General features: G+C 38.9%; 1 non-coding gene across 1 annotated transcript; it reads left to right on the forward strand.

Moving 5' to 3' along the window:
* Positions 1-4,321: 4,321 nt before the first annotated feature.
* On the forward strand, positions 4,322-4,429 carry LOC112793224 (small nucleolar RNA R71). The gene has a single exon (XR_003197927.1). It is a non-coding gene; the product is annotated as a small nucleolar RNA R71 (small nucleolar RNA).
* Positions 4,430-19,155: the final 14,726 nt, after the last annotated feature.

Raw genomic sequence — 19,155 nt, forward strand, 5'->3', positions numbered from 1 at the left:
TCTTGAACATAGCTACTTATTGAGTCTTGGCTGTGGCCCAAAGCACTCTGTCTTCCAGTATTACCACCGGATACATACATGCCACAGACACATAATTGGGTGAACCTTTTCAGATTGTGACTCAGCTTTGCTAGAGTCCCCAATTAGAGGTGTCCAGGGTTCTTAAGCACACTCTTTTTGCCTTGGATCACAACTTTATTTCTTTCTTTTCTCTCTTTTTTTTTCGATTTTTTTTTCATTGCTTTTTCTTGCTTCAAGAATCATTTTTATGATTTTTCAGATCCTCAGTAACATGTCTCCTTTTTCATCATTCTTTCAAGAGCCAACATTCATGAACCACAAATTCAAGATACATATGCACTGTTTAAGCATACATTCAGAAAACAAAAATATTGCCACCACATCAAAATAATTAAACTGTTATAAAATTCAAAATTCATGCAATTCTTTTTCTTTTCAATTTAAGCACGTTTTTATTTAAGAGAGGTGATGGATTCATAGGACATTCATAACTTTAAGGCATAGACACTAAGACACTAATGATCACAAGAAACAAACATAGATAAACATAAGCACTAAAATTCGAAAAACAGAAGAATAAAGAACAAGGAAATCAAGGAACGGGTCCACCTTAGTGATGGCGGCTCTTTCTTCCTCTTGAAGATCCTATGGAGTGCTTGAGCTCCTCAATGTCTCTTCCTTGTCTTTGTTGCTCCTCTCTCATGATTCTTTGATCTTCTCTAATTTCATGGAGGATGATGGAGTGTTCTTGATGCTCCACCCTTAGTTGTCCCATGTTGGAACTCAATTCTCCTAGGGAGGTGTTTAGTTGCTCCCAATAGTTTTGTGGAGGAAAGTGCATCCCTTGAGGTATCTCAGGGATCTCATGATGAGTGGGGTCTCTTGTGTGCTCCATCCTCTTCTTAGTGATGGGCTTGTCCTCATCAATGGGAATGTCTCCCTCTATGTCAACTCCAACCGAATAACAGAGGTGACAAATGAGATGAGGAAAGGCTAACCTTGCCAAGGTAGAGGACTTGTCCGCCACCTTATAGAGTTCTTGGGCTATAACCTCATGAACTTCTATTCCTTCTCCAATCATGATGCTATGAATCATGATAGCCCGGTCTATGGTAACTTCGGACCGGTTGCTAGTGGGAATGATTGAGCGTTGGATGAACTTCAACCATCCTCTAGCCACGGGTTTGAGGTCATGCCTTCTCAATTGAACTGGCTTCCCTCTTGAATCTCTCTTCCATTGAGCGCCCTCTTCATATATAATTGTGAGGACTTGGTCCAACCTTTGATCAAAGTTGACCCTTCTAGTGTAAGGATGTTCATCTCCTTGCATTATAGGCAAGTTGAACGCCACCCTCACACTTTCCGGACTAAAATCCAAGTATTTCCCCCGAACCATAGTAAGATAATTCTTTGGATTCGGGTTCACACTTTGATCATGGTTCTTGGTGATCCATGCATTGGCATAGAACTCTTGAACCATCAAGATTCCGACTTGTTGAATGGGGTTGGTAAGAACTTCCCAACCTCTTCTTCGGATCTCATGTCGGATCTCCGGATATTCACCCTTTTTGAGTGAAAAAGGGACCTCGGGATCACCTTCTTCAAGGCCACAACTTCATAGAAGTGGTCTTGATGCACCCTTGAGATGAATCTCTCCATCTCCCATGACTCGGAGGTAGAAGCTTTTGCCTTCCCTTTCCTCTTTCTAGAGGTTTCTCCGGCCTTGGATGCCATAAATGGTTATGGAAAAACAAAAAGCAATGCTTTTACCACACCAAACTTAAAATGTTTGCTCGTCCTCGAGCAAAAGAAGAAAGAAGAGAGTAGAAGAAGAAGAAATGAGGGTAAAGGGAATGGCTTTTATTTTCGGCCAAGAAGGGGAGAAGTGGTGTGTATGTTGTGTGAAAATGAAGGAGTGAAGGAGGGTTTATATAGGAGAGGCAAAGGGTAGGTTTCGGTCACTTGGGGGTGGGTTTGGGTGGGAAAGTGGTTTGAATTTGAATGGTGAGGTAGGTGGGGTTTTATGAAGGATGGATGTGAGTGGTGAAGAGAAAGATGGGATTTGATAGGTGAAGGGTTTTTGGGGAAGAGGTGTTGAGGTGATTGGTGAATGGGGGAAGAAGAGAGAGAGTGGTAGGGTAGGTGGGGATCCTGTGGGGTCCACAGATCCTGAGGTGTCAAGGAAAAGTCATCCCTGCACCAAATGGCAAACAAAATCACGTTTTGTGCCAATTCTGGCGTTAAACGCCGGACTGGTGCCCATTTCTGGCGTTTAACGCCAGCTTCTTGCTCCTTTCTGGCGTTTAACGCCAGTCTGGTGCCCCTTTCTGGCGTTAAACGCCCAGAATGGTGCCAGACTGGGCGTTAAACGCCCAACAGCTAACCTCACTGGCGTTTAAACGCCAGTAGGTGCGTCCTCCAGGGTGTGCTGTTTTTCTTCCTGTTTTTCATTCTGTTTTTGCTTTTTTCATTGATTTTGTGACTTCTCATGATCATCAACCTACAAAAAAGAGAAAATAACAAAATAAAATAGATAAAATATAACATTGGGTTGCCTCCCAACAAGCGCTTCTTTAATGTCAGTAGCTTGACAGAGGACTCTCATGGAGCCTCACAGATACTCAGAGCCATGTTGGAACCTCCCAACACCGAACTTAGAGTTTGAATGTGGGGGTTCAACACCAAACTTAGAGTTTGGTTGTGGCCTCCCAACACTAAACTTAGAGTTTGGCTGTGGGGGCTCTGTTTGGCTCTGCTTTGAGAGAAGCTCTGCATGCTTCCTCTCCATGATGACAGAGGGGTATCCTTGAGCCTTAAACATCAAGGATTCTTCATTCACTTGAATGATCAACTCTCCTCTATCAACATCAATCACAGCCTTTGCTGTGGCTAGGAAGGGTCTGCCAAGGATGATGGATTCATCCATGCACTTCCCAGTCTCTAGGACTATGAAATCAGTAGGGATGTAATGGTCTCCAATCTTTACCAGAACATCCTCTACAAGTCCATGGGCTTGTTTTCTTGAATTGTCTGCCATCTCTAGTGAGATTTTTGCAGCTTGCACCTCAAAGATCCCTAACTTCTCCATTACAGAGAGAGGCATGAGGTTTACACTTGACCCTAAGTCACACAAGGCCTTCTTGAAGGTCATGGTGCCTATGGTACAAGGTATTGAAAACTTCCCAGGATCCTGTCTCTTTTGAGGCAGTTTCTGCCTAGACAAGTCATCCAGTTCTTTGGTGAGCAAAGGGGATTCATCCTCCCAAGTCTCATTTCCAAATAACTTGTCATTTAGCTTCATGATTGCTCCAAGGTATTTAGCACTTTGCTCTTCAGTGACATACTCATCCTCTTCAGAGGAAGAATACTCATCGGAGCTCATGAATGGCAGAAGTAAGTCCAGTGGAATCTCTATGGTCTCAGTTTGAACCTCAGATTCCCAGGGTTCCTCATTGGGGAACTCATTGGAGGCCAGTGGACGTCCATTGAGGCCTTCCTCAGTGGCGTTCACTGCCTCTTCTTCCTCCCAAAATTCGGCCATGTTGATGGCCTTGCACTCTCCTTTTGGATTCTCTTCTGTATTGCTTGGAAGAGTACTAGGAGGGAGTTCAGTAATTTTCTTGCTCAGCTGTCCCACTTGTGCCTCCAAATTTCTAATGGAGGACCTTGTTTCAGTCATGAAACTTTGAGTGGTTTTGATCAGATCAGAGACCATGGTTACTAAGTCAGAGTTATTCTGCTTAGAACTCTCTGTCTGTTGCTGAGAAGATGATGGAAAAGGCTTGCTATTGCTAAACCTGTTTCTTCCACCATTATTGTTGTTGAAACCTTGTTGGGGTCTCTGTTGATCCTTCCATGAAAAATTTGGATGATTTCTCCATGAAGGATTATAGGTGTTTCCATAGGGTTCTCCCATGTAATTCACCTCTTCCATTGAAGGGTTCTCAGGATCATAAGCTTCTTCCTCAGATGAAGCTTCCTTAGTACTGCTTGGTGCATTTTGCATTCCAGACAGACTTTGAGAAATCATATTGACTTGTTGAGTCAATATTTTGTTCTGAGCCAATATGGCATTCAGAGTGTCAATCTCAAGAATTCCTTTCTTCTGACTAGTCCCATTGTTCACAGGATTTCTTTCAGAAGTGTACATGAATTGGTTATTTGCAACCATTTCAATCAGTTCTTGAGCTTCAGTAGGCGTCTTCTTCAAATGAAGAGATCCTCCTGCAGAGCTATCCAAAGACATCTTGGATAGTTCAGAGAGACCATCATAGAAAATACCTATGATGCTCCATTCAGAAAGCATATCAGAAGGACACTTTCTGATTAATTGTTTGTATCTTTCCCACGCTTCATAGAGGGACTCTCCTTCCTTCTGTCTGAAGGTTTGGACTTTCACTCTAAGCTTACTCAATTTTTGAGGTGGAAAGAACTTTGCCAAGAAGGCATTGACTAGCTTTTCCCAAGAGTCCAGGCTTTCTTTAGGTTGAGAGTCCAACCATGCTCTAGCTCTGTCTCTTACAGCAAAAGGGAATAGCATAAGTCTGTAGACCTCAGGGTCAACCCCATTAGTCTTGACAGTGTCACAGATTTGCAAGAATTCAGCTAAAAACTGATGAGGATCTTCCAATGGAAGTCCATGGAACTTGCAATTCTGTTGCATTAGAGAAACTAATTGAGGCTTAAGCTCAAAGTTGTTTGCTCTAATGGCAGGGATAGAGATGCTTCTCCCATAGAAATCGGGAGTAGGTGCAGTAAAGTCACCCAGCACCTTCCTTGCATTGTTGGCATTGTTGTTTTCGGCTGCCATGTGTTCTTCTTCTTTGAAGAATTCGGTCAGGTCCTCTAAAGAGAGTTGTGCTTTGGCTTCTCTTAGCTTTCTCTTCAAGGTCCTTTCAGGTTCAGGATCAGCCTCAACAAGAATGCCTTTGTCTTTACTCCTGCTCATATGAAAGAGAAGAGAACAAGAAAATGTGGAATCCTCTATGTCACAGTATAGAGATTCCTTAAAGTGTCAGAGGAAAAGAAGAGTAGAAGACAGAAGTAGAAAATTCGAACTTATCAAAGAAGATGGAGTTCGAATTTTGCATTAAGGGATAGTGTTAGTCCATAAATAGAAGGATGTGAAAAGGAGGGAAGTAATTTTCGAAAATTAAGTAAAAGATTTTGAAAACATTTTTGAAAACAATACTTGATTTTCGAAAACGAAAGTGGAAAAGAAATCAAGTGATTTTTGAAAAAGATTTTGAAATTAGAAATTAAAAAGATTTGATTGAAAACTATTTTGAAAAAGATGTGGTTAATAAGATATGATTAGTTTAAAAAATGTGATTGAGAAGATATGATTTGAAAAATATTTTTTTAAAAAGATTTGATTTTGAAAATTAAAAACTTGACTAACAAGAAAAGATATGATCCAAACATTAAACCTTTCTCAACAGAAAAGGCAACATACTTGAAATGTTGAATCAAATCATTAATTGATAGTAAGTATCTTTGAAAATGGAAAGAAATTGATTTTGAAAAAGATTTGATTGAAAAATTGATTTGAAAAAGATTTGATTTTGAAAAGATTTTGAAAACTGAAAAAAAATTGATTTGAAAACAAAATCTTCCCTTCTAGCCATCCTGGCGTTAAACGCCCAGAATGGTGCACATTCTGGCGTTTAACGCCCAAAACTATACCTTTTTGGGCGTTAAACGCCCAACCAGGTACCCTGGCTGGCGTTTAAACGCCAGTCTGTCCTTCTTCACTGGGCGTTTTGAACGCCCCGCTTTTTCTGTGTAATTCCTCTGCTGTATGTTCTGAATCTTCAATTCTCTGTATTATTGACTTGAGAAGACACAAATTAAAAATATTTTTGGATTTTTAATAATAAGGAAAAATCAAAATGCAACAAGAATCAAATAACAATGCATGCAAGACACCAAACTTAGCAGTTTGTATACTGCTGACACTAATGAGAATGTATATGAGACACACAAAACACTCAAGTCAAGAGAATTTAAAGATTAGAGTAAGAAATCATCAAGAACATCTTGAAGATCACTAAGACACATGAATGAATGCATGCAACTGACACCAAACATAAGATGAGACACTAGACTCAAACAAGAAATTTTTGGATTTTATGATTTTGTAAATTTTTTTTTGTGTTTTTCGAAAATTAAGTGGAAGAAGAAAATAAAGGTATCAAAATTCTCAATGAGAATCCCAGGAATCAGTGCAATGCTAGTCTAAGACTCCGGTCCAGGAATTAGACATGGCTTCACAGCCAGCCAAGCTTTCAAAGAAAGCTTCGGTCCAAAACTCTAGACATGGCCAATGGCCAGCCAAGCCTTAGCAGATCACTGCTCCAAAAGCAAGATTGATAAAAATCAACAAGCTCTTGTGATGATAAGTTGAAACCTCGGTCCAATGAAATTAGACATGGCTTCTCAGCCAGCCAGACTTCAACAAATCATCATGAAACTCTAGAATTCCTCTTCAAGAATTTCGAAAAAAAATAAATACCTAATCTAAGCAACAAGATGAACCGTCAGTTGTCCAAACTGAACAATCCCCGGCAACGGCGCCAAAAACTTGGTAGCGCGAAATTGTGAACAATACTTTTCACAACTCTCATAATCCCCGGTCATGAACCCCCAAAAACTTGGTGTTCAATACCATGGCATTACACAACTTCGCACAACTAACCAGCAAGTGCACTAGGTCGTCCAAGTAATAAACCTTACGCGAGTAAGGGTCGATCCCACGGAGATTGTTAGTATGAAGCAAGCTATGGTCATCTTGTAAATCTTAGTCAGGCAGACTCAAATGGATATGGTGATGAACGCATAAAAACATAAAGATAAAGATAGAGGTACTTATGTAATTCATTGGTAGGAACTTCAGATAAGCGCATGAAGATGCCTTCCCTTCCGTCTCTCTGCTTTCCTACTGTCTTCATCCAATCCTTCTTACTCCTTTCCATGGCAAGCTTATGTAGGGTTTCACCGTTGTCAGTGGCTACCTCCCATCCTCTCAGTGAAAATGTTCCTATGCTCTGTCACAGCATATGGCTAATCAGCTGTCGGTTCTCGGTCAGGCCGGAATAGAACCCAGCGATTCTTTTGCGTCTGTCACTAACGCCCCGCCTGCTAGGAGTTTGAAGCACGTCACAGTCATTCAGTCATTGAATCCTACTCAGAATACCACAAACAAGGTTAGACCTTCCGGATTCTCTTGAATGCCGCCATCAGTTCTAGCCTATACCACGAAGACTCTGATCTCACGGAATGGTTGGCTCGGTTGTCAGGCGAGCACTCGGTTGTCAGGCGATCAACCATGCATCGTGCAATCAGGAATCCAAGAGATATTCACCCAATCGAAGGTAGAACGGAGGTGGTTGTCAGTCACACGTTCATAGGTGAGAATGATGATGAGTGTCACGGATCATCACATTCATCAAGTTGAAGAACAAGTGATATCTCAGAACAAGAACAAGCGGAATTGAATGGAAGAACAATAGTAATTGCATTAATACTCGAGGTACAGCAGAGCTCCACACCTTAATCTATGGTGTGTAGAAACTCCACCATTGAAAATACATAAGAACAAGGTCTAGGCATGGCCGAATGGCCAGCTTCCCAATGATCTAAGATAGTATAAAAATGAAGATAGCTACCAAAGTCTTCTAATACAATAGTAAAAGGTCCTACTTATAGAGAACTAGTAGCCTAAGGTTTACAGAAATGAGTAAATGACATAAAAATCTACTTCCGGGCCCACTTGGTGTGTGCTTGGGCTGAGCAATGAATCATTTTCGTGTAGAGACTCTTCTTGGAGTTAAACGCCAGCTTTAGTGCCAGTTTGGGCGTTTAACTCCCATTTGGGTGCCAGTTCCGGCGTTTAACGCTGGAAATCTTGAAGGTGACTTTGAACGCCGGTTTGGGCCATCAAATCTTGGGCAAAGTATGGACTATCATATATTGCTGGAAAGCCCAGGATGTCTACTTTCCAACGCCGTTGAGAGCGCACCAATTGGGCTTCTGTAGCTCCAGAAAATCTACTTCGAGTGCAGGAAGGTCAGAATCCAACAGCATCTGCAGTCCTTTTTAGTCTCTGAATCAGATTTTTGCTCAGGTCCCTCAATTTCAGCCAGAAAATACCTGAAATCACAGAAAAACACACAAACTCATAGTAAAGTCCAGAAAAGTGAATTTTAACTAAAAACTAATAAAAATATACTAAAAACTAACTAGATCATACTAAAAACATACTAAAAACAATGCCAAAAAGCGTACAAATTATCCGCTCATCAGATGCACATGGTCAAGTGAGCTTGAGATTTGAATCTTTGATCAACTTAAACTTCTCACCTAACCTATATAACAACCTATACAATTCTGAATAAACCTAACTACATATTCTTCACTTTTTCACACACTCATGCATTCTTTTCTTGATCACAACTCATATGCATTGATTATTATTGAGCTTCGCTTTGGGACATTTTTTCCCCTTTTTATTTCTTTTCTTTTCTTTCTTTTTTTTTGTATATATATATATATCTATCTTTTTTTTTCTCTTTTTCTTTTTGATGTAATTATATACAAATAGCAATGCATATGGTTTAAACATTTGATTAACACATGCGTATGTACCCAATTCCCAATATTTTTAACAAAAATACAACACACATCTTTTCCCAACCAATGTCCTAAGTTTCTCCACATTTGAATGATACACACTCACTAGTCTAAGCTAATCAAATATCCAAATAAAGGACAATTATTGTTTTTCACTTTAAGGCTTGTACTGTACTAAATTAAAGAACAAGTGGGTTAATCGTAGACTCAAAATTGGCTAACAATGGAAGATAAAAGGTAAGGCTATTTGGGAAAGTGAGCTGTTGAAACAATGGCCTCAATCATATAAATGCATGTATACATAGAGTAATGAACATAAAGAATCAAACAAATTAAAGATCACAATCATAGAGAGAGAATAATACACGCAAGAAAGAATATAAGTGGTGTCAATGCCCTATAGATAACTTTCTTGAAAATTTTTATTATTTTGACTAAGCTTATTATGTATAAATATATATGCAAAAATAACAAAGAAGATAAGTGGTGTCAATGCCCTATAGATAACTTTCTTGAAAATTTTCATTATTTTGACTAAGCTTATTATGTATATATATGCAAAAATAAGAAAATAAGAAAATACAACTAAAATCCTGAACGACCTAAAAAATGAAATGCATAAGTATTGGGATTAGAAACTTGTTACCCAAAATGCCGACTAGTCGAGACAGGATGATAAGACAAGTAAATGCAAAAGTAAGGAAGCATACATTGTTGGAATAAGGTAATAATCACTAGAAAGAAGTGAGTGAATTAGTGTGACAATAATGAAAATAGGTGTGTGAATTCTAAATTAGGCGCCCTTTAGAACACATACTAGCATAAAAGCTATGTCACAATTATACAAAAGAAGCATGCACCTCACTCATTCTAGTGTTTTTGAAATACTTTTAACTTGTAGGTTAAGACAACTAAACAAGCAATAAAGAAGCATGAAAGCATTCAAGCCAAAAACATATGGATGCATATGATCAAGAAAAATAATGCATTAAGATAAATGCTCAACATCCATCAAGAAATTGCCTAATCAAAGAAAGGATTCAAATCATATGGTGGCCAAATCATGCAATTCAAAAGAATTAACAAACTCTAAAGGCAATGTCATATGCACTTGGTATTCACAAAAGTTAAGCATGAAAAATTCAAAACCAAGTGATGAAGCGTAACCTCAACAAAGAGATCCAACAAAGAAAATTAACAACAATGATGTTAAACCAACATCTCATTAGTGATCAGCAGCAATAACCAGTAAACAAGATTAATAATCCAACACTGATAATAAAAACAGAAAAATTAAACAAAAATAAAACTAACCAAACAACTAACTAACTAAAATGAATGGTGATAAATGGCGTTTGGTAGTGATGGATAAGGAGTAAGAGAAGGGGAGAAGAAAGGAAAAGGAGAAGGAAAGAAATGAAATAAATATAAAGAAGGTGAGTGAAAGAAGGCCATCCACACGTACGCGTGGAGTGACGCGCGCGCGTGGTGATAGTGAAATGGAAGCGACGCGTACGCGTGGGTTATGCGTATGCGTGCATGGCAAATCAGAAAGCGACGCGTACGCGTGGATTGACGTGTACGCGTGGGTTGACTTGTGCCTCAGGCACAAGTCTGGCACACTTCAGGCACAACTCTCAAGTTGTTGTCTGGGAGGTGAAACTTCTGGGTCCACGCGTACGCGTGGGGCACGCGTGCGCGTGGATGGTAAAAAAACAGGGATCCACGCGTGCGCGTGGGTGACGCGTACGCGTGGGTTGGTGCTCTATTTTTCAAAATTTTTCCAAGTTCTTGCACCAAACCAAGCATTGCAAACCTCCAAACAGCTACCACGACACCATAAAACCTTATTTGACATACTAGATTACCAAATAAACTCAAAAAACTCAACAAAACATGAAATTAAACTAATTTTACCAATATTTACAAAAGAGAAAATGAAAAGATTTTACCATGGTGGGGTGTCTCTCACCTAGCACTTTTGTTTATTGTCCTTAAGTTGGACTTATGGGGAGCTCCTCCTCAAGGTGGCTTGTGCTTGAATCCATCCTTGAACATCCACCAATGCTTGGATCTCCAATAAGCTCCATCATTCAAAAGTAATGCCTCAAAGCCTTGATGGAGTTCTTCACAAGCTAAGGGCTCTCAAATTTGATCCTCATATATTCCCAGATCCCGTATCTTGTTCTGTACCCATCTTCAAGTTGATCATCATTATTCCATTTAGGTGGTAAGCAAGATGAATTCTCAATGAAGTGACCAAATGTCCTTCCAGACCCACCTAATTAAGCACTAGTCCAACCCTTGTATTTAACCCTCAAAGTGGCAACCAAAATGAGCCTTGATTTGCAACGCCAACCTCGAAACATCCTTCTCTTATGCTTCATCCCACAAAGTTCTCTAAGTTGGCCATCCATTACAAGCAAACCATATTCGAATGGGATAATAAAGCTAATAGAAATGAATTTCACCAACTCAATGTAGAAGTAGATGACAACCTAGGCAAAGAAGCTCCCAAGGGTCTTGACAAAGTGTATCACGTCCTCCTTTTTCTAGGGACTTCTACCTCCTCATGAGATCTCTCAAATTTAACCCCTTGTTTATCAATTTTATCTTTTTCACCAAGAAGATTTGACGCTTGATCTTCAATTCCAAGGGAACTCAATTCTCGCTCTATCCCATCCAATTCTTCATATGGGATATGCCTTGGAGGATGTGCACTTTCTTTCTCAACATCAACTTCAATCTTGTTGGAGGGATCTCCCTTAACTCTAGGTTACCATGGAGGTTCCGCATCTCCTAAGTCTTCAACCACTTCTTCCTTTTCTTCAACAATTAAAGCTTCCTCCAATTGTTCCAATACAAAGCAACATTCCTCATTTTCCACCAGAATTCCTAATCTTTCCTTCATGCTATACTCTTCAACTGATTCTCCACATGTGGATATGGGAGTTCCTTGAGTGCTCAAGCAGTGGGAGGCTAATCGGTTTACCACCTCATCCAAGGCGACTATGATTCTAATGCCTCTCTTTGCATTTCTCTTTGTTCATGATGAGCGAATAATTTATACACTTTTTGGCATTGTTTTTACATAGTTTTTAGTATGATTTAGTTATTTTTTAGTATATAATTATTAGTTTTTATGCAAAAATCATATTTCTGGACTTTACTATGAGTTTGTGTGTTTTTCTGTGATTTCAGGTATTTTCTGGCTAAAATTGAGGGACCTGAGCAAAAATTTGATTCAGAGGCTGAAAAAGGACTAAAGATGCTGTTGGATTCTAACCTCCTTGCACTCAAAGTGGATTTTATGGAGCTACAGAAGCTCAATTGGCACGCTCTCAATTGCGTTGGAAAATAGACATCTTGGGCTTTCCAGCAATATATAATAGTTCATACTTTGTCCGAGATTTGATGGCCCAAATTGGCGTCAAAACTCCGATTAGAGACCTTTTTCTGGCGTTAATTGCCAGAACTGGCATAAAAGCTGGAGTTAAACGCCCAAACTGGCACCAGAGCTGGCGTTTAACTCCAAGAAAAGCCTATGCATGTGAAAGCTTCAATGCTCAGCCCAAGCACACACCAAGTGGGCCCGGAAGTGGATTTCTGCACTATCTACCATAGTTACTCATTTTCTGTAAACCCTACCTACTAGTTTTAGTATAAATATTACTTTTTCTCATTGTATTAGTAGTCTTGATTATTCTGGTTCCCTCTCTGGGGCCGAAACCAATGAACACCATTATCACTTATGTATTTTCAATGGTGGAGTTTCTACACCTCATAGATTAAGGTGTAGAGCTCTGCTGTTCCTCATGAATTAATGCAATTACTACTATTTTCTATTCAATTCAAGCTTATTCCTGTTTTAAGATATCCATTCACACTTCAACATGATGAATGTGATGAACAAGTGACACTCATCACCATTCTCACTTATGAACGCGTGCCTGACAACCACTTCTGTTCTACCTGAAAACAAGCTTGAATGCATATCTCTTGGCCTCCTGGTCCACGACGCATGGTTGCCTCTCCTGACAACAGAGCCTTCCATTCCGTGAGATCAGAGTCTTCGTGGTATAAGCTAGAATCAATTGGCAGCATCCTTGAGATCCGGAAAGTCTAAACCTTGTCTGTGGTATTCTGAGTAGGATCTGGGATGAGATGACTGTAACGAGCTTCAAACTCGCGAGTGCTGGGCGCAGTGACTGTGCGCAAAAGGATCATTGGATCTTATTCTGACACGATCGAGAACCGACAGATGATTAGCCCTACGTAACCCGTAGCCGGACCATTTTCACTAAGAGGACGGATGGTAGCCATTGACAACGATGATCCCCCAACATACAGCTTGCATGGAAAGGAGCACACATGACTGGATAAAGGCAGTAGGAAAGTAGGGATTCAAAAGGAACAAAGCATCTCCATACGCTTATCTGAAATTCCTACCAATGAATTACATAAGTATTTCTATCTTATTTTATGTTTTATCTGTCTTTTAATTATCGAAATTCCATAACCATTTGAATCTGCCTGACTGAGATTTACAAGATGACCATAGCTTGCTTCAAGCCACAATCTTTGTGGGATCGACCCTTACTCACGTAAGGTATTACTTGGACGACCCAGTGCACTTGCTGGTTAGTTGTATCGGAGTTGTGTATCACAATTTCGTGCACCAGTTCATGAAGGCATAAAATGAGAGGATCATCCATTGGGGCTTGGGGTGGATAGGAGGGTTCATTATTTTGGAGGAAGGGTTCATAATAGGAAGGTGGTTCTTCTTGGTAGGGTTGTGGCGGTTCAACACTATCCAATTTTTCTACTTGTTGCACAACACACTTCATGGTTGCTTGAAGCCGGTCCATTGATTCCTTTAGGTGATCTCTTGATTCTTGTTCTAACTTGCTAAGCTAAGAAAGATCATATTGCTCTTGGATCGATGAACATGAATATTCTTCCATGGAGGGTTGTGGTGGAAAGTAAGATTCATCTTGTGTGTGAAAATTTGCATACCTTGGAGGTGGTTCATCTTGGTAATAGTATGGAGGGGGTGGTTCTTGTAGGTGTTGAAGTTGGAATGGTGGTGGCTCTATATGTGGTTCATATAGCTCATATGGTTGTTGGTGTGGTGGGTAAGGATTAGGGTTATATGGAGGTGTTTAGTAAAAAGGGGCTTGTGAGTATGGTTGAGGGTTATGTTATGGAGGGGGTTCATAGGCATATGATGGTGGTTGTTGATATCACAAGGAAATTCACCATAGCCATTGAATTGACATGCATTAGGATGGGAATTATACCTATAGGAAACTGGAGGTTGTTGCCACGAAGAGTGATCAAGTCCTTGAGACTCTTCCCATCTTTGATTTTTCCATCCTTGATGCATGTTGTCATTGAAATTACCATTTTCTACAATATAATTTAAACCAAACTCATAGCCAAAGTGAGAATTCACGATAGCAAGAGAAAATAAAAGCAAAGACTAGTAACAAATAAAGAGAAGAAACTCCTACAATACCAAAGACTAACAAAGAAGCAAAAGGCAAACATATTCACAATATTAACATATATACAATAACCAATAACAAGTGCACATTTGCAATTCTCCGGCAACGGCACCATTTTGATGAAAGGATTTTTAATGGTATAGAATTTCACAAATGAAATCTCGTTGCAAGTATAGTTTCTAAACCAACAAATAATCCTCTCATGCAAAAATTTGGTTGTCACAAGTAACAAACCCTTAAAAAAATAACCGAAGTATTCAAACCTCGGATTGTCTCTCAAAGGAATTGCAGGGAAGTGTTCTTGTTATTGGTCCTGAGATGTATATTTTGGGTTTTAGATAAGGAAAAAGAAATGTTAAAGGCAAGAATTAAACTAATAGCCAAGAAAGCTCTTGGCAAGGAATGAGAATTGGAAGTCCTATACTCATTATCATCATCAACTATGATAAGAATTGTCCATTGCTCCCACTTAGTCAACCTCTAACTATGAAAGAAAGTCAAGTGGATAAATTAATTTGATTTCTCAAGTCCTAGTCAACTCCTAAGGAAAGACTAGCTTTAGTGGAATTCAAATCAACTAGCAACTTTCAATTATTAATCAACAAAGGAGTTTGATAACTCAAGAGTCTCCAATTACTCAACCCAAGTCAAGAGGAGAAAAAATCTACTCTAACATCCTTCCAAGCATTTTGTCAAACACTTGGAAGGCATAAAAGGAAAGTAAAATCAAATTACAAGAAAAGTAGATCTACAACTACTAATTGCAAGGAATCAATCAACAATAGAGCAAATCAACAATTAAGGAACATGAAACATGAATTGCATTAAAATGAAAATAGAAGAAATAAAAGTGCATCAACAACAAATGTCAACAAGTACAAGAAGTAAAGTACAAATTAGAGAGAGGAGAGGTAGAAGAATAAGAAATTATAAAGGAAAAGTAAATCAAAACGTGAATCAAACCTAGATCTAAGAATTCCTAATCTACATCTAACCTAATTCTAGAGAGAAGAGAGAGCTTCTCTCTCTAGAAACTAACTAAAGCATTCCCTCCAAAATTCAATTATGACTTCCCCCTTTGACTCCTCTTGATTTCTGCATGAAATAGGCTCAGAAGTGAGTTGGATTTGGGCCTGGGAAGCCCAGAATTCGCCCTCAGTATTTTTTCTTTAATGAAGTCAGATGTGATGTGTGGAAAACAATCCAACACTAAACTCACCGGCAAGTGTATCGGGTCGCATCAAGTAGTAATTACTCACATGAGTGAGGTCGATCCCACAGGGATTGAAGGATTGAGCAATTTTAGTTATGTGGTTGATTTAGTCAAGCAAACAAGTGTTGATTTGAGTGAATTGTGACTAACAAAAGCTAAATTGCATGAAACTAAAAGGGAGAGGGAGAATTGACAGTAAACTAAAGAGCAGAAGAAGTAAAATAGCTGAATCTTAAACTGCAAGTACTGTAAATGGCTGAAGCTTAGAGTGCAAGAAATGTAAATTGCTTGAATAATAAAGGGGTGTGGGATGCTAGGATTCAGAATTTAATAACAGAAAGTAAAGAAGATGAATTAAGTGCAGTAGATCTAAACAGAATTGGAAAATTGCAGTGAAAAACAAAACAGAAAGTAAATTCAACTCAATTATAAGAACTAGGAAAGAAATTCAAGAGCTCAGAGGCTCAATGAGACTAGAAAACAAGTCTAGATTTCAATTCCTTCCTTGATTCAATAGAGAACAATTTGTAGAGGAAAAGAAAATGAAAACAGTAAAGAAAACTCAGATTCAATTCTTGGAACAATTGAGAAAAGAGGTAAAGATGATTCCCAAACTTTGAATCAATGAAGCTTTTCAATCTCAATTCAAATTCCAAAATAGAAAGCAAAAGTAGTAGAAGAAATGAAAATAAAAACAGAAAGCTAAATCCAATTCTCAACTCTTAGAATTATGCAGAAGAAAACAAAGATGAATTGTAGATCAATGATTGAAACAGAATTCCTTCAATCTCAATCCAAAATTCATAAACAGAAAGTAAGAAATGCAAAAGTAAGAACCAGGAGGAGAGAACTCAGCTCTCAATCCCAATTCAAAGCTAAAATGTAAAAATGAGCTCAAAATAAAACTCAAAATAAAAGAAGGTTCAAAAGTGAAAGTAAAAGTCCTCCCTAAATCAAACTAATATTCTATTTACACACTTTCTATTTTTGATCTTTAGAATTTGGCGTGGGCTTTTCAAATTCATGAAGAATTAGATCCAAATTGGCTTTTTAATTGAAGTTGAGCCATGGTGCAACTCCCAGGGAAGCACCACATGAAGAAAGAAAGCGCAGTGCTACCCATTTTGCTCCCTGTCCCAGGCCCGTGTCAACCTTCTTCAGCATTGTCCATAGCGCTGCGCTAAGTAATGCAGCGTAGTGCTCCTTGCCTTGTCAAGTCCATTTGGTGCACTTCTTCATAGCGCTATGCTAAGTAATTAAGCGCAGCGCTACATGCTTGAGTGAGGCTCCACTTTCAATCCTTGCTTGCTCCCAATTTGTCCCAATTTCTTGTGCAGGGTAGCGCAGCGCCCCTTTAAGCTTGTACAAGGTTCCCAGTTCGAACCTTGCTGGCTTCATGTACTAGCAATTTCCTTGTGAGGTAGCGCTTCCCTTATGCCTCATGTGCAAGGTTCGAAACTAGGTGGCCTCATTTCTTGGAGTTGTGCTTTACAAATTTTGGAATAGAGCCCGATAAAGTGAAGATTTTAAGCATAGCGCTTTCTCCAATTCAAGCGCTGGCCTTGTTGTTGCTCCTTGTAGCGCTAAAAGAGAAAGCGCAGCGCCAAATTAGAAAGCACTATGCTTTGAGCGCTTCTTTGGTCTTGTTTGGTTTGATACTAATGTGCCCCTTCTTTAGCGCTTAATAAAAGAGCGCTGCGCTAAATGTTTAAGCGCTATGGCCTTCTATGGCCCTTGCTCCTTTGTTGAACGCCACGCTTTTGTGCCTTGGGTCACGCTTTTCAGAGCGTGACTTAAGGTCCAAAGTGTGCTCTAAGATTCCTTTTTTCATCATTTCTTCACCTACAAGTAATCAAAACATCCAATCAAAGCATCACCAAATTCACAAGGTTTATAAATCATTCAAAAACCAACTAATTTTAGCTTAAACCTCATGATTTTGTGTCAAATAAAGGATGGTTGATTGATTTAACATAACCATGCAAATCCACTCCAAATTACTTACTTACAATACACGAAAGTGCATAAAACCTAATGAAACAAGTGAAAAATGCTTGAAAAGCTAGCATAAGATGACTTGTCATCACAACACCAAACTTAAACCTTGCTTATCCCCAAGAAAGCTCTAAACATAAGAGGAAATGAAATAAAATAGAGAAGCATGCATGTCCTTATTTAGCAGATAATTGAACTTGGTTCATGGGATTTTATGCAGACAAATGTAGCTCATTTATTACTTGCTGACAGATAAAAAATGTTTCTTTAAAGGTTCACTAGAGTTGCTGCTATAATGTCTTGTTTTTGCTTGATCCCTTGCTAGCTTTTTCTTTCTTTACTTTGCTTAGGAAGCTTATTTATTAATGAAGGATTGGTGTCAAATGTTGCAGCAGCCCTTTTGGCTCAATTTTGTTCAACATTTCTTCACCACAGACACATGGCTCACAATTTCTTCCTAGAAGCATTGATGCCCAGTATCTCTTTGGATTACTAAATGCTTTGTAGCTAGGTTGCTCTTGATAGTGGACTTTCAGTTGGCAATCCCAGATTAGTTGATATAAGTGGCCAAGTTTCAAAATACTCCTCAGAATCTACTTGTCCAAGCATATCCTAGTACAAAAGCACCACAGGCATATGTCCTAGGGTCCAAGCTATTGGTGTCTAGCCTTATTGTTTGTTTCTTTGCCAATTCTTGGCTTTTCTTTTTCTTTATCTTTTTGTTTTGCTTTATTCTCAAGAAAATTTCATTAAAATTAGACTTTATAGCAGCAACTTAATTCACACTACAAAGAACACCTTATTTTGCAGCTTTTGTTATTTGAGCTATTCATTAAATCAAACAAACACCACCACTGAATTTCATTCTAATTTCTACAACATTGGACATTTACTTTCTGTTTCAAACACTTTTCTTTTATTTATGCAGAAGGGAAACAAAAAAACTTCAAGCTAATGAGTTTTGACAAGCATTATGCAGATCCTAGCATTCTTAGCAGATATCCACTTGCACTTAATTGAACACTTCAGCAAGACATATAGGAATTCTCAAGTTAAAATGATTCAGAGCAACAAGGATTAAGTGTTAATACAACCTGTTGGGGCTGTCTCTCATGTTTTCCTCCTTTGGATGATGATGCATATCCCTTTCATAGATTGAATGTTTTCCTGCATAATCCTTAGAAGTTGCTTGTCTCTCAAGCCCTTAGGCAACTGGTTAGTATGCAAAAATTGTTTATGGGCTTTTGAACTTACTTTGGTGTGTAAACACCAAAATTAGTCCCTTGCCAATGTTTCTCATGCATCAACTCAACCATATGTGAAACCCTTTTGTCTTTGCTGAAGGCAATAAAACTAAATACTAGAAAGCAGACAATGGCTAAGTAGTTTCTCTGATTCCTTGGAGCTAGCAATTATTTATGCAGAAGGTGAACATGTGTTTTTAAATAAGATTTTTGGTGGAATACCAAACTTAGCATCCTTCATTCTCCCTTAAATTGTTTTGGTGTGCAACACCAAACTTAGCTCCTTGCAATACAGATGAATTTACTTAACCTTTTTATTGAAATAGCTATGAAAAGGGAACTACCTCAGGTTGGGTTGCCTTCCAACAAGCGCTTCTTTATTGTCATTAGCTTGACATCCTTCATTCTTGCTCAGTTCAGGTTCTGAACCTCCTTTTCTTTTTCCCATTGACCTCCCAAGTAAGGCTTTGCCCTGTGACCGTTTGTTGTGAAATGGCTCTTTGTTGCTTCATCTAACAATTCAAGGCTTCCATAAAGGAGAACC

Source organism: Arachis hypogaea, chromosome 3 (assembly GCF_003086295.3).
Source record: "Arachis hypogaea cultivar Tifrunner chromosome 3, arahy.Tifrunner.gnm2.J5K5, whole genome shotgun sequence".
NCBI classification, from domain to species: domain Eukaryota; kingdom Viridiplantae; phylum Streptophyta; class Magnoliopsida; order Fabales; family Fabaceae; genus Arachis; species Arachis hypogaea.